At 31.6% G+C, this 15,297-nt stretch overlaps 1 protein-coding gene and 1 non-coding gene across 29 annotated transcripts in view; both read right to left on the bottom strand.

Moving 5' to 3' along the window:
- Nucleotides 1-15,297, bottom strand: part of Gphn (gephyrin) — a 595,586-nt gene that overhangs the window by 467,317 nt on the left and 112,972 nt on the right. The window lies entirely within an intron of this gene.
- On the bottom strand, nt 1,041-1,145 carry LOC120886958 (U6 spliceosomal RNA). Its single transcript, XR_005730143.1, has one exon. It is a non-coding gene; the product is annotated as a U6 spliceosomal RNA (small nuclear RNA).

The following is a 15,297-nucleotide window of genomic DNA, read 5'->3' as shown; positions in this document are numbered from 1 at the left end:
ACCAGAAAACTTCTAGAACTAGTAAATGAATTCAGCAAAGTAGAAGGAAATAAAATCAACATCCATAAATCAAAGGCATTTCTGTATATCAGTGACAAATCCTCTGAAAGGGAAATTCGGAAAATGACCTCATTTACAATAGCCTCAAAAAAAAAGAAAAAAACTTGGGAATCAACGAAAGAAGTGAAAGACCTCTACAACAAAAACTACAAATGCTAAAGAAAGAAATAAAAGAAGACCTTAGAAGATGAAAAGATATCCTTTGTTCTTGGACAAGCAGAATAAATATTGTTAAAATGACCATACTAAATGATCAAAAGCACTACACAGATTAATGCAATTCCAATCAAAATCCCAATGACATTCCATAGAAATAGAAAAAGCAGTCTTAAAAAGAGCATACTACAGGGGCACAGCCACATTAATGTTTATAGCAGCATAATTCACAATAGCTAAATTTTGGAACCAATCCAGATGCCCTTCAGTAGATGAATGGATAGGGAAACTTTGGAATATATACACAATGGAATATTATTCAGCATTAAGAGAGAATAAAATCATGGCAATTGCAGGTGAATGACGAATGTTTTCTCTGATTTAAGGATGCTGATTCATAATGAGGTTTGGAAGGAGGGCATAGGAGTATTAGATGAACTCTAGATAGGGCAAAGGGGAGGAAGAAGAAGAAAAGGGGCGTGGGGGTAGGAAAAGACGGTGGAAAGATATGGACATCATTACCCTAAATACATGTATGAAGACATAAATGGTATGACTCTACTTGGTGTACAATCAAAGATATGAAAAATTGCGCTGTATATGTGTAATATGAATTGTAATGCGTTCTGCTGTCATATATAACAAAAAATTTTTAAACTACTGATTTTTAAAACTAATAACTTAAAAGTACTATACACAATAAACAAATGGTCCTCAAAACATTTTCCTTTCCTTCTGAAGATTTTACAATGCATTGTTATCATTAACGAGTATTTTACTAATAAACTTAAATGACCAATTGAGACAAAACAAAACAAAACAAAAAAATCATGGAATGCTTCACGAATTTGTATGTCATCCTTGCACAGGGGTCACGCTAATTTTCTCTATCATTCCAATTTTAGTGTATATGCAGCAGAAGGAAGCACTTGGATTGTAACCAGGATGAAATAGTGATGTTTATATTCTTTTAATTATTAGTTTGCTAGCTGTGTCTACTATAAAATACAAGGATCCATGATACCCAGTAGCAATGAGAATATTTAGGACCCTGGAGAAATATATGATTCCAGGGATGGAGCAGAAACAAAAACATGAAGTGAAGTGGGAATATTGTCTTGTAATAAAAAGAAAAGTGTTTAAGCATTGATAGAGAAGATATTAAAAAATAAGAGCCATCTCAAAAAGGATCTGAGGATCAATGGGAACAATTTAAATATCAAAATAAAAAATGGCAGGAATAGGTTATAAAATACATAATTTTTCAAAATAGGATTCATGACTAAACACTGCTATTAATATTTTTAAAAGTTAGGAGAAAAAAAATCTCTCCCTAATAGAAGAATGCCAATAACTGTAGAAACAATGATAAAATTAACAAATTTTCATTTTGTAAACTCCAGAGTAATAACTAATATAGGAAATACTTTTCAGTGGATGTTAGAACACTGGGTGAATGGTTGTAAGAGAAGCATTCTAAAGGACATTAATCCAGAAAACATTTTGAGTTGCAATGGGGAAAAAAAAAGGTAACTTTATGTTTGAGGAATCAGGTATATACAATCTTAAAGAAGTAAACATTTAAAATCATCAACTGATATGAAATAGTGATAACATATGGTACTATTCCTTTCAAAATTGCTTAACCTGTATCTGACATAAGGAGATAAATATCAAATCCAAAGTGTGACATTCATCAGAACAAATGATCAAGATTCCTCAAAAATGCCAATGTATGAAAAGATTTAAAAAGAGAAAAAAATGAATAACGTTCTATATTACAAAAGATTAAAGTGTCATGACAATCAAAAGCAAATTATTATCTCTAATTGACTTCGTGATTACAGATGATGATGATGATGATGATGATGATGATATGACAATGACAATAATGAGTCATATATCTACACAAAACAAAAAATTTATTGTTAGTTGTGGGGTAGGCTACAATTTCTTAAACTGGAAGTCAAAACTATAGTAATTAAAAAAATTGGTAAATTAAGAATTCATCAAGGGGCTGGGGATGTGGCTCAAGCAGTAACGCACTCGCCTGGCAGGCCCGCGGCACTGGGTTCGATCCTCAGCACCACATAAAATAAAATAAAGATGTTGTGTCCACCGAAAATTGAAAAATAAATATTTAAAAAAATTCTCTCTCTCTCCTCTCTCACTTTAAAAAAATTAATCAAAATAAGATTTATTTATCAAAAACATTCCATTAAGAAAATGAATAGGTGAGTGACAAATTGAGAGAAAATATTCATAAATCACATATCTGACAAGGAGCTGGCATTCAAAAAGGACTCCTAAAAATCAATAACAAACCAAAAAAGGGAAAGAAAAAAAAAAGCTCAAATAACTCAACAAAAAATAGCAAAATACATGAATAGACATCTCACAAAAGAATCTTCATAAACAACCAGTAAGCTCATGAGGCTGGTGGATGGAGTTAGGGTGTTGTCAACATCATTAGTCATAAAGAAAATTCAAAGTAAAACTATAATGCAATATTACTACAAATTCAACAAAACAACTAAAATTAAGAAGACTGATAAATCTAAATGTTACACAGGTTGTGGGGCAATTAGAATTCTCAAGCATTATTGGTGGGAGCAGAAAACAGTAAAACCACTTTTGTAAAAGATTACTATAAAATCTTGTTATACAAAACCACTTATTTATTATAGAAAAACATTATTATAAAACCATTTTCCTTATGACCCAATAGTTTCAATCCTAAGTATTTATTTAAAAAAACAAAAAAAGAAAAAAACGCAAAACATACATAAAGCACTTGTATAATAATGTTTACTGTAGTTTTATTCATGCTTAAGTCTTCAAAGTCCAAACACATGGCACTGGCATCTGGTGAGGGCCTCACTCTTCATCATAACATGGTAGAAAAGCCAGAAAATGTACAGTACAAAGAGAAAATGTCAGGCTAGAACTTAGCCTTTTTATTCGGAGCCCATTCCTAAGATGACTAATTCATTACAGCAATAAAAGCTGAACCTTATCACCTTTAAATACAGACACAATGGTAACTAAATTTGAATGTGACTTTTGAAGGGGACATTCAAACCACAGCATTCACATAATGGAAATAGTATTTAAAAAGAGGAAGTAATGATACACGCAACATGAATGGATTACAAAAATATTAATCTGAGAAAAATCACACACAAAGAACACATACTAAGAGTCAATTTACATGAAATGCTAGAACAGATAAAACAAATCAAAGGTGAAAAATTATAACAATGGCTGCTTCTGGAGATGAGGACAGGAACTGACTTGTTTTTACTGGGCTTTTTTTTTTTTTTTTTAGTTCCATATATATTCTGCCTATTAACCTTCTATCAGATGAATAGCTGGAAAATATTTTCTCCCACTCTGCCTTTTCATTCTGTTAATTACTTCCTTTGCTGTGAAGGTTTCTGATCTTATCCCACTTGTCAATTTTGTTTCCTGTTCTTTTGAGGTCTTCTCCAGAAATTCAGTGACTAAAGAAATGTCTTAAAGTGTTTCTGCTGTTTTCCTCTAGTACTTTTAAATCTTACATGTACACATTTCAGGTAAGAGAAAGGGGCAAAGATTTAGCCTTCTGCATGTGGATATCCAGTTTTCCCAGTACCATTTATTGAAGACTTTATGGAGAATTAGGCATAGCTGGTGAGTAATTATAAAATAATTCTAAGAATAATAAAATAGAAGTGTTTAAAGAGAGGAGAAAAATAAGACCACTATGATACAAAAATGTATCCAAAATTTATAGAAGAGGCCAATAACTTGTACATGATAATCACAAATCTATAGAATGATTTTATATTAAAAAAAATGGAATTTTCTCTTGGCTCTGTAGAAGGCCTCTTTAAAAAATAGTACATATTATAAAATATCAATCCTTACATAATCTTAGAAATGCTCAGAAAAGAAACTTAAAACTGAAAAAGTCGGGGCTGGGGATGTCGATCAAGTGGTAATGCACTCGCCTGGCATGCACGGGGCGCTGGGTTCAATCCTAAGCACCACATAAAAAACAATAAAGATGTTGTGTCCACCGAAAACTGAAAAATAAATATTAAAAAATTCTCTCTCTTCTCTCTCTCTTTAAACAAACAAACAAACTGAAAAAGTCTAGTGGACCTGGTAGTATATTGTGGGCTAAAGGCCACTAACTTTCTATTGTTTTTTCAGAGAAGCATACACAAAATTAATCCAAAACTTCAGTGTTCCCACTGTATTTTATACCTGATTATTATAATCATTAATATATTGTACATATTCATGCTTGATTCTCTAGCTTACTATATTTATAGAACTTAGGAAAATGCCTCAAACATGATAATCCTTTTAAGTATTTGTTGATAGTTAACTGTTTAAAAACTGTTAGATAAACCAATCAAACTTCCTGAACCTCAAAAGAATGATAGGAAAATTTCTAGTAAGGGTTGGATTTAACATAGTAAGAACAATTTATCTATAGTCTAGCTCATTGCTTATCTATATGTTACTATTTGTTATTACCCTGAAGTTATATTTTCTGTTTCATCTTATTTTCTAAAGAAAAAGAATTAGCTCTCCAAATTTATTTATGTTTCATTGTTAAAGGAGAAAGATGTGACAAAGTGGAAAGATATGCCAATGTAGAAAGATTAACTTACAATTTAAAATTCAAGGTTATATATTAGCAAGCAGTTTGTAATTAATCCTAAGAACAATAGGGTATCATCCAAAAGTTTTAAGCATGTAGAGGCTATTAATTGTAAATCAGATAATACTCTCCTTCTAGAGATTGAAATCTTAATGTAAATATTCAATGAAGTGAAGAATCAAGTGATAAAGAATCAATATTATCCAATATTACTTTCCACTTCTTCAAAAAACATGCCTATCAAAGGCAACAAAGTTATTGAGGTAAATACTTTCAAATATAGTTAGATCTGACAAAAAAAATACAGGTATTCATTCAGAAGACTCCTATATACTATTTTTCCTTCTTTTCTTTTGCTTTGATTCCCCCACTTTCCCCATACTAGGGATTGAAACTGGATGTGTTTTACACTGAGCTACATTCCCAGCCCTATTTCAACTCTAAGATAGAGCCCTGCTAAGTTTTAAGGTTGGCCTTAAACATGTAATCCTACTGACTCAGTCACTCAAATTGCTGGGATTATAGGTATTCAACATCATGCCCAGGATATATGCTATTTTAAAGTACTGTTTTAAAAGCTGGTTTGGCAATAATTTTAATTAGACAATGATATATAAATAACAGAAAATTCTGATTATTTACTCTTTTGATTATATTAGATTGCCATGCTAAGACCAGTAATCTTTTTTAGAGCCTTATTATATATTCTGTGAAACAGCCTGCTTATTAATTCTTTTTTGGAAAATGGATACTGAAAGCATATTGGTTTCTACAGAAGCTATAAAACAATTTTGTATATGTGATTTGTGGCACTCTAATATCACATGAGCACTTGTGAAATTCAGTACATAGCTTTTAAATAAAGATGTACTGATATAAATAGAGTAATTTTTAAAACTCTTAGCAGGAGTTAAATTGATGTCTGTAAAATGTCACTATAGTTAAATGTAATTTTTATTTTTATGATTTTATTTTTCATCTTCAAGACACTGACAAATTTTTAAAAATCAGAGTATAAATCAGATTTTTTTATAAATATATTAATTCTACTGGGATATATGACATAGCCACATTGGAAAAATCTGCCCTATATTTTTTGTATTCTTTTATGGATACCTACAGTACATAACAGAATTGGCAAATAAAATGGGAAATGCAAAAAAAATAAAAGATCCATTGGTTTCTAATATAAAATTATGCTTCCTGGTAGCTTAAAAAATAATTAAAAAAAGGAGGCAGATAAGTAGCCATATGCCCATATGATATAGAGGCACCAATAATGGATTCCAATAGTTTTAAAACTTATACTGTGATAATACAGAAAATCTTGATGACATCGACAAATTTCCAGAGACATATAACCTACCCAAAGTGAATCAGGGGAACATGGAAAAGTTAAACAGATCAATTTCAAGTAATAAAATTGAAGATGACATCAAAAGCCTACCAACAAAGAAAAGCCCAGGATTGGATGGATTCTTAGCTGAGTTCTACCATATCTCTAAAGAAGAACTAACACCAATCCTGCTCAAATTATTCCATGGAATAAAAAAGGAGGGAACTGATCCATACTCCTTCTATGAAGCTCTTAGAACGCTGATACCAAAACCAGACCAAAGCACATCAAGGACAGAAAACTTTAACCCAATAGCCCCAATGAATATAGATGCAAAAATTATTAATAAAATACTAGCAAATCAAATACAAAAACATATTAGAAAGACAGTGCATCATGATCAAGTGGGTTTCATTGTGATACAAGATTGATTCAACATACAGAATACAATCAATGTAATGCACCAAATTAATAGATGTGAAGACAAGAAACACATGATTACCTCAATAGATACAGAAAAAGCATTACACAAAATACAGTATCCATTCATGTTTAAAACACTGGAAATACTAGGTATAGTAGGAACATACCTCTGTTTTGTAAAAGCTATATGCATAAAACCCAAAGCCAACATTATTTTAAATTGAGAAAAGTTAAAAGTATTCCCTCTAAAAACTGGAACAAGACAGGGATGTCTTCTCTTTTTCCACTTCTATTGAACATATTCCTAGAAACTCTAGCCAGAGCAGTTAGGCAAAAGAAAAAAATTAAAGGGATATGAATAGGAAAAGAATAGCTCAAACTATCCCTATTTGCTAATGACATGAGCTATATTTAGAAGACCCAAAAAAATTACCAGAAAACTTCTAGAACTCATAAACAAATTCAGCAAAGTAGCAGAATATAAAATTAACACCCATTAATCAACTGCGTTCCTATATGGTATGATGAATCACCTGAAAAAGAAATTAGGAAAACTATCACAATAGCCTCAAAGACACAAAAAATAAGAACCAATTTAACAAAAGAGGTGAAAGACCTCTACAATGAAAACTACAGAATAGTGAAGAATGAAATTGAAGACCTTAGAAGATGGAAAGATCTGCCATATTCTTGGATAGACAGAATCCACATTGTCAAAATAGCCATACTATCAAAAGTGCTATATAGATTTATTTATTGCATTTCCTATTAAAATTCCAATGACGTTTTTCATGCAAATAGGAAAATAAAGTCATGAAATTCATTTGGAGAAACAAGAGAAGCCCCCGGATAGCCAAAGCAATCCTTACCAATAAAGATGAAGCAGGAGGAATCTCGAAAAAGACCTTACATTATAATACAGAGCTATATAAACAACAACAGTTTGGTACTGTTACAAAAACAGATATGAACACCAATGAAACAGAAGACCTAGAGAAAAACCCACATACATTCAATTATTTTCTACTAGACAAAGGCACCATAAATATACACTGGAGAAAAGACACCCACTTCAATAAATGGTGCTAGGAAAACCGGAAATCCATAGGTAGCATATGAAATGTAATGCCTATCTCTCACCCTACACAAAACTCTATTCAAAGGGGACCAAAGACTTAGCTATTAGACCAGACACCCTGTGCCTACTGGACTAAAGTGTAATCGCAACTCTCCATCATATCAGTTTAGGAACTAACTTCCTCAATAAGACTCTTAAATTGCAAGAAGTAAAATCAGGAATCAATACTTGGGACAGCATCAAACAAAAAATCTTCTTCACAGCAAGGGAAACAACCAAGAACACGAAAAGAGAGTTTACAGAATAGGAAAATATCTTTGCCACCTGCACCTCAGATACAGCTTTAATCTCCTGGATATTTAAAATAAAAATCAAAAAACTTAACACCAAAAAATAAATAAATAATCCAGTCAATAAATGGACAAAGGATCAAAACATACATTTCTCAAAAGAAGAAATACAAATGGTCAACAAATATATGAAAAAATGTTCAACATCACTAGCAATTAGAGAAATGCAAATTAAAACTATAAAGAGATTTCATTTCACTCCAGTCTGAATGGCAATTATCAAGAATACAAATAACAATAAATGCTGGTGAGGCTGTGGGGAAAGGGTAAACTCCTACACTGCTAGTGGGACTGCAAATTTGTGCAACCACTCTGGAAAGCAGGGTAGAGATTCCTCAGAAAACTTGGAACAGAACTACCATTTGACCCAGTTACCCTACTCCTATTCATATAACCACAGGACTTAAAATCAGCATACTATAGGACATGGCCACCTTAATGTTTATAGCAGCTCAATTAACAACAGCTAACTTTGGCACCAACCTAGGCCCTTTAAGAGAAGAATGGATAATGAAAATGTGGCACATATACAAAATAGAATATGACTCAATCATAAAGAATGAAATTATGGCATTTGCAGTTAAATGAATGAAATTAGAGACTATCATGCTAAGGGAAATAAGCCAATCCCAAAAAACCAAAGTTTAAATGTTCTCTCCAATATGTGATGCTAACATACAATAAATGGGGGTAGGCAGGGAAGAATTGAAGTACTTTGGATTAGACAAAGGGGAATGAAGGGAAGGGAGGATGGAAATAAAAAGACAATATGAATCAGACATTACTTTCCTATGTTCACATATGAAGACATGACCAGTATAACTCCAAATCATGTACAACCAAAGAGTGGAAAGTTAAACTCTATATATGTATGTCAAAACATTCTACTGTCAGGTATAACTAAAGAAAATAAATAAAATTTTTAAAAAAACTATACTGAGATTTCACCTCACTCCAATTAGAATGACAATTAACAAGAATACAAGGAACAATAAATGTTGGTGAGGATGTGGGGAAAAGAGTACACACATACATACATTGCTGGTGGGACTGCAAATTGGTGCAGCCACTCTGGAAAAACAGTACAGATTCATCAAAAAACTTAGAATGGAACCACCATTTGACCCAGTTATCCTAATCCTCTGTATATACCCAAAGGAGTTAAAATCAGCATACAACAGTGACAGAGACACATCAATGTTTATAGAAGCTCAACTCACAAGAACCAAAGTACCCTTCAACAGTGGATAGAATATTACTCAGCCATAGAAAAGAATGATTTTATGACTTTTGCTGGGAAACGAATGGAACTAGAGACTATCATGCTAAGTGAAATAGGTCAATCCCAAAAAAACAAAGTTCAGATGTTCTCTCTGATAATGTGGATGGGAGAAGAATCTAAGTTCAGTGAATTAAACAAAGGGGATTGAAAGGAGGCAGGAGGATAGGAATAGCAAAGAGAGTGGAATGAATCTGAAATAAATTTTCTGTTCATGTATGAACATACAACCAGTGAACCTTCACATCATATATAATCACAAGAATAGAATCCTAATTAGAATCTAAGTAATAGTCCAGGAAAGCATTAATATGTCAAAATACACTCTAATTTCATGTATATCTTAAAAGAAAAAATAAAAAAATTAACACTACTAAAACTAAAAAAAAAAAATTAAATATTCCAGGCCTAGTAGCACATGCCTGTAATCCCCATGGCTTGGGAGTCTAAGGAAAGAAGATCTCAAGTTCAAAGCCAGCCTCATTAACTTTGCAAGGCCCTAAACAACTTAGTGACATCTTGTCTCAAAATAAAAATAAAAAGGGTGGGGAATGTTGTGCAGTGGTTAAATGCCCCTGGCTTAAATTCCAAGGACCAAATATAAATAAGTAAGTAAATAAATAAATATTTAAAATGTATTCATTTACTGCCTTTGAACATAATGATATCAATAATACAGACTACTGGTATTTTGATTGGAAGCTTAGTAACAGAAGAAGAATAAAAATACAATATAGACCTGAAACTGGGGTAAAAGTAAAAAATAAAAAGGGGGGGAAAAAAGAATGTTTAGAAGGCAATTGTTCAGGCCTAGAAAAAGACTTGAAATCATTTGCATAAATGTTAAATATTCTTTAGAATGTGAAATTTCTTTAATATAAAGAATATAAAGTAGAACTACAAAGCAACACTAGTTGCTAATAAAATTAATTTAATTAACTCAAAATTAATATAATACTTGGCACAACATGAGTCTTAATACTATAAATAATTGCCATATAGATCCAGACTAATAGTTATCAATTGTACAAAAGAATTACTTCATGGTCTGGGGTTGTAACTTAGTGATGGAACACTTGCCCAGCTTAGACAAGACCCTGATTTCAAACCTAGCACTGAAAAAAAACAAATTAAAAAAAAATTACTTCACTATGGAAACACTGTTTTCTGCTGATATAAACTATCTTTACATCGATGAGAAGGAATTATATACATATTCAAAATGACGATCCTATCCTATTTGCATTATACCTACCAGGAAGCTCCTCAGGATTCACAAAAACCTATGTAAATAAAACCCTCACAGAATGACCTCTGAGGAAAAATAATTAAATAAAAGTATCCAGCAATAATAAAATATAGGAAATTTAAATTTGCTTATAAGAGCAGAAATGATAATGAATACCTTTATTTTGAGCTAAAAACTGCTTTTCAAAAAAGAAATTGTCATTAACAAAAATCTGTTTTTATCCTGACACTTCACCTTAAGTTGAACAGAGGGAATAATATAAAACTGTTAAATACAAGGAAAATTAACCCAATAAACTGACTGAAAATGAAATTATTTGTTAGTGACAAGCTAGATGAAGTCAATATAGGAAAAGTCATAGATTGTGTATAATTACTTGGAATGACAAAAATCACCTATTTAAAATAGAATTGAATTCAGATGCCCAACCACCATGATAGCCTCACTGAATTGGCCATTTTTATTTCCCTTCCAATTTTTCCCTTAATATTTATTCTATCTCCTTTAGAGTTTTTGTTTCAAATCGCTAAGGAAATGCGAACAGATTCTACTTTATGATGGATCCAAATTGAATACACACATCTCTGCAAAATTACCTGCCTTTCTTCTGTTATATTATCTACTTACAAACTGTCTTATCTCTAATAAAAGCAGTAAAAAAATATGGAAAGGAAAATAAACCAAGTAAAATTTTAAGTCTGTTAAGAATTCTTTCAACATCTCTCATCTTACCATTTCTTCTCTTCACCATTTCTTATATCTTCATATTATCAAAGATGTCTAATGAGTTCCTCCAGAACCATCCTTCCTCTAGAAATAAAGTAGGCTTTCCTCTTCCCACATCAATATTTAGCCTTTTCTTGTTAAATTTAATTAAAGTAACTTGCTGGCTGGATGGGGCAGTACAGGCCTGATAATCCCAGAGACTCAGGAGGCTGAGACAGGAGGACGGAAAGGTCAATGCTAGCCTCAGCAACATAGCAAGGTTCCAAACAACTCAGTGAGACCCTGTCTCGAAAAAATATAAAAAAGGGCTGGGGAGGCCAGGCTTGGTGGCACAGGCTTATAATGCCAGTGGCTCTGGAGGCTGAGGCACAAGTATGGTGAGTTCAAAGCCATCCTTAGCAACCTAAGAAAGCACTAAGTACCTCAGAGAGACCCAATCTCTAGATAAAATATTTTTTAAAAGGGCTGGGGATGTTGCTCAGTGTTAAGCTACAATGGATTCAATCACCTGTACCAAAATAAATAAATAAATAAAAGTAATTTGTTAATTTCCCAGGCGATATCCAGGGAGAAGTCAACATAGGTAAATCTCCATCTTTTAGGAATCAAGTCAATCAAAGAAAAATTATTTAAATTAACGGAAAAATCAGGACTTAGAAGGTAGAGTATCACTCTATAAAGATAATATAATCAGACAGTGGAACTTTTTTATATGCTCATATATTCTTTATTCTATTCACAGTCAACTGATATTAGTAACTGAATTTTCTACAACTTAGATCCCTGATTATTTACTCCCTCACTCTATTATTCTCCTACTATCATTTAGACAACAGGCTCCGATCTTTCCTTTACTAAAATCTGACACCTTTCGGGGGGGTTTAAAAAAAAAAAAAGAAAAAGGAAAAGAAAAGTATTGGTGTTGTTTTAATTTAGTTGTTCAGCACAAAATAAACCAAACCAAATGGGGTCAATGTAATACACATAGTCTATTTCAAAGTGTTTATAGAGATATATGATAAAATTACAAACAAATAGAAAAACAATCTAGTTTTAACTAGAAGCATATCATGACTAATTTAAAAAAAAGAAAGAGATCACAAAGGATTTGCTTTTTATTTTAAAAATATTTAAAACCAAAAACTTACAAAATAACAACAATATCAAGTTTCAGTGAAACATCATCAATTATTGATGAGAGTAAAAATGGATGGAAACACTTTGGAGAACAATTTTTAAAAATTACTAAATCTGAAAAAAATGTAGATGCCAGCAATTCTGTACTTAAATACACACACACACACACACACACACACACACACACACACACACACCAGAGAAATTTTCATATATGCATAATTTTTGAAGAACTATTTGCAAGAGTAAGAATTAGTAAATAATGATATATTCATGCATTAAAAATCTTGGCAGTTAAAATTAAGTCAAGAACTAGTTCTATCAATGTGAATATGTCTGAGAAACAATTAAAAACCATGTTCCAATATACTATGCAAATAAAGTTTAAATTATGCAAAACAAGACATTTATTCTGGATATAAGGAAAAGCATAAAAGTACAAACATAAGCACAGAAGTAAAGAACACCAAATTCAGAATAAAAGTTACCTGTGGGAAGGGGATGATGAAGGGTAATAGCATTAGTAAGTGATTCACAGTCTACCATTTTATCTATAATGTTTTATTTAGATTTGGTGATTTAGCTGGGTATTCATAAGATTCATATCCCTTGTAAGACAAGATTCATATATTGCTATCTGACCCTTATTCCACAAGTAGAAATGTTTTATGTAAAAGTCGATAGTAAATTATTATAATGTCAACAGTGAAATATAGGCATTTCTAATAACGCAAATCTTTAGTAGTTAAAAACAAAAATATACATGATAACTGCAGTTTTCACATTGTGTGAAATCATACAATTTTTTTACTTATACTACCAGTTATTGAACTTCCATGAGAATCCCTAGAATATCCCTAACACACACACATGCATCAAATTCGGTTATAAGTACATCAATTTAAATTGTTTTTCATTCAGTACATATATTGACCTCTTAATAATGAAGATACTTTGACAAGCGTTGTGATATGCTTTAATTAAAGATATGTATATTATATCCATCTTCATTAACTAGCTATAAAACCCAGGGTCAAGAAAAAAACAAATTAAAAGTTATTATATATTTTTTAAAACTCACAATAACTAAAGCCATGTCTTTCAATTCAGTGTTCTGGGGATTTTTTTTTTTTTTGCTGTTTTTATTTAAAAGGCAAATATCCTCAAAATATTAGGTTACCTATCTCTTAACATTTTATCGTAATAAAAATCTACTTAAATATAGTACCATCAGTGATCCCTATTAAATCTTTTTTTCTTCAATGAATGTTTTAATCACAACAATGTATCATAAAACAAAAGCAATTACTCAAATAATTGCAAATGTTTTAGAATACAGTTTATTTATTGCTTCAAACAAAACATGTCGAAATTTGGAAGAAATTCATTATGAAAAAGGGGTAAGAAGCAGAAAAATGTTTGTGCATTTTAAGCTAGATTCAATTTTCCCACTTACAAGATGAAACCAAAAAATTCAGTCCACGCCTATTAAGAAGGTAAACAGATTATGATGCTCTATAATTATCTAAGCATAGTAAATGGCACAGGATAGGCACTTTGTGAAAAACAAGAGTCTGAATTGAAAGTAACAGAGTAACTGGTGAGAATTCTGGTCCCTTATACCACATGGTTAATAGAATACTATCATCAGTTTGTATCTTACAAATAGATCTTAAGCAATGAAATGGTCTGAGGGAAAATACCCTAATACAAAGACACTTTATGAGTCTCTCAACAAAATGGATAGACAACTCCCTAATAATCCTACAAAGAAGTCCACTACATTGTAAGGCCTAGGCCATCACAGGGAAAAGGCAAGTCATTCTTATTGCCTCCTACTAATTAAATTTGTGCACAAATCACAAGATATATGAAAAACTTACTTATGAGCAACATAAATAAAACTAAACAAGTTAACAAACAAGGATCCTGAAAAAGACACAGGCAAACAGAAGAATCTTTTAAAACATACAGTAATTTTACTAAAGGGAAAAAAGAACAGGAAAATTATTTTTAAATGAACATTCAAAAACCAAGAACTTTCAGATTTGTTTTTTAAATGTCAAGATGTAAAATTCAACAGAAAGTTTGAAAAAAAAAAAACTACCAAGTAGAAAAAAACTGCCAGGAATCAAAAAAAAAAAAACAATAAGAAGTCATATAATAAGAGAGAAAAGCTAAGAAAAGTGGAGGATGAATTGAGAAACTCTAACATCCAACAAGAAGGGAGGAGGGGAGGAAGGGAGGAAGGGAAGAGGGGAGGAAGGGAGGAAGATAGATGGGAGAGCCTGATCAAGGAAATAAGAATATCTCCTGAACTGAAAAAAGATGGTTTCCAGACTGAAAGGAACTAATTAGCAAGTACCTAACAGCAAATTTTAAAATCCCCACTAAGAAACATTCTTAAAAAAGATGTCCAGAGAATGAATAAATGAATGAATGAACAAACATAAAAGATTAACAGTCAAAATGGTATGGTTTATGATTTCAAGTTTAAATGTTAAAAACTTTATAAAGGTTGTCCCTCCAAACCTTCCAACTAGGAAACACAAGGTAAACTAAATATCAATGATTTCTCTTCGACCCATCAGCAATAGAAAAGGAAGACATTAAAACTCATAGCACAGAAATTAAAAGGTCATGAGACACTATTATGAACAATTACACACCAACAAATTGTATAGCATAGAAGTAGATAAATTCCCAGGCACATACTACATATCAAGATCTGAATAGACTAATAATAAAGCAATGAGATTACATCAATAAAAAAAAATCTCCCATCACAGAAAAATCCCAGGACCTGAGGTCTTCATTGCTGAATTCTATGAAGTATTAATCAGAACAAA

This window comes from Ictidomys tridecemlineatus, chromosome 5, assembly GCF_052094955.1.
Source record: "Ictidomys tridecemlineatus isolate mIctTri1 chromosome 5, mIctTri1.hap1, whole genome shotgun sequence".
Lineage (NCBI taxonomy): Eukaryota > Metazoa > Chordata > Mammalia > Rodentia > Sciuridae > Ictidomys > Ictidomys tridecemlineatus.
Note: the sequence above shows the minus strand (reverse complement) of the source record. Positions and strands in the feature narration are given on the sequence as shown.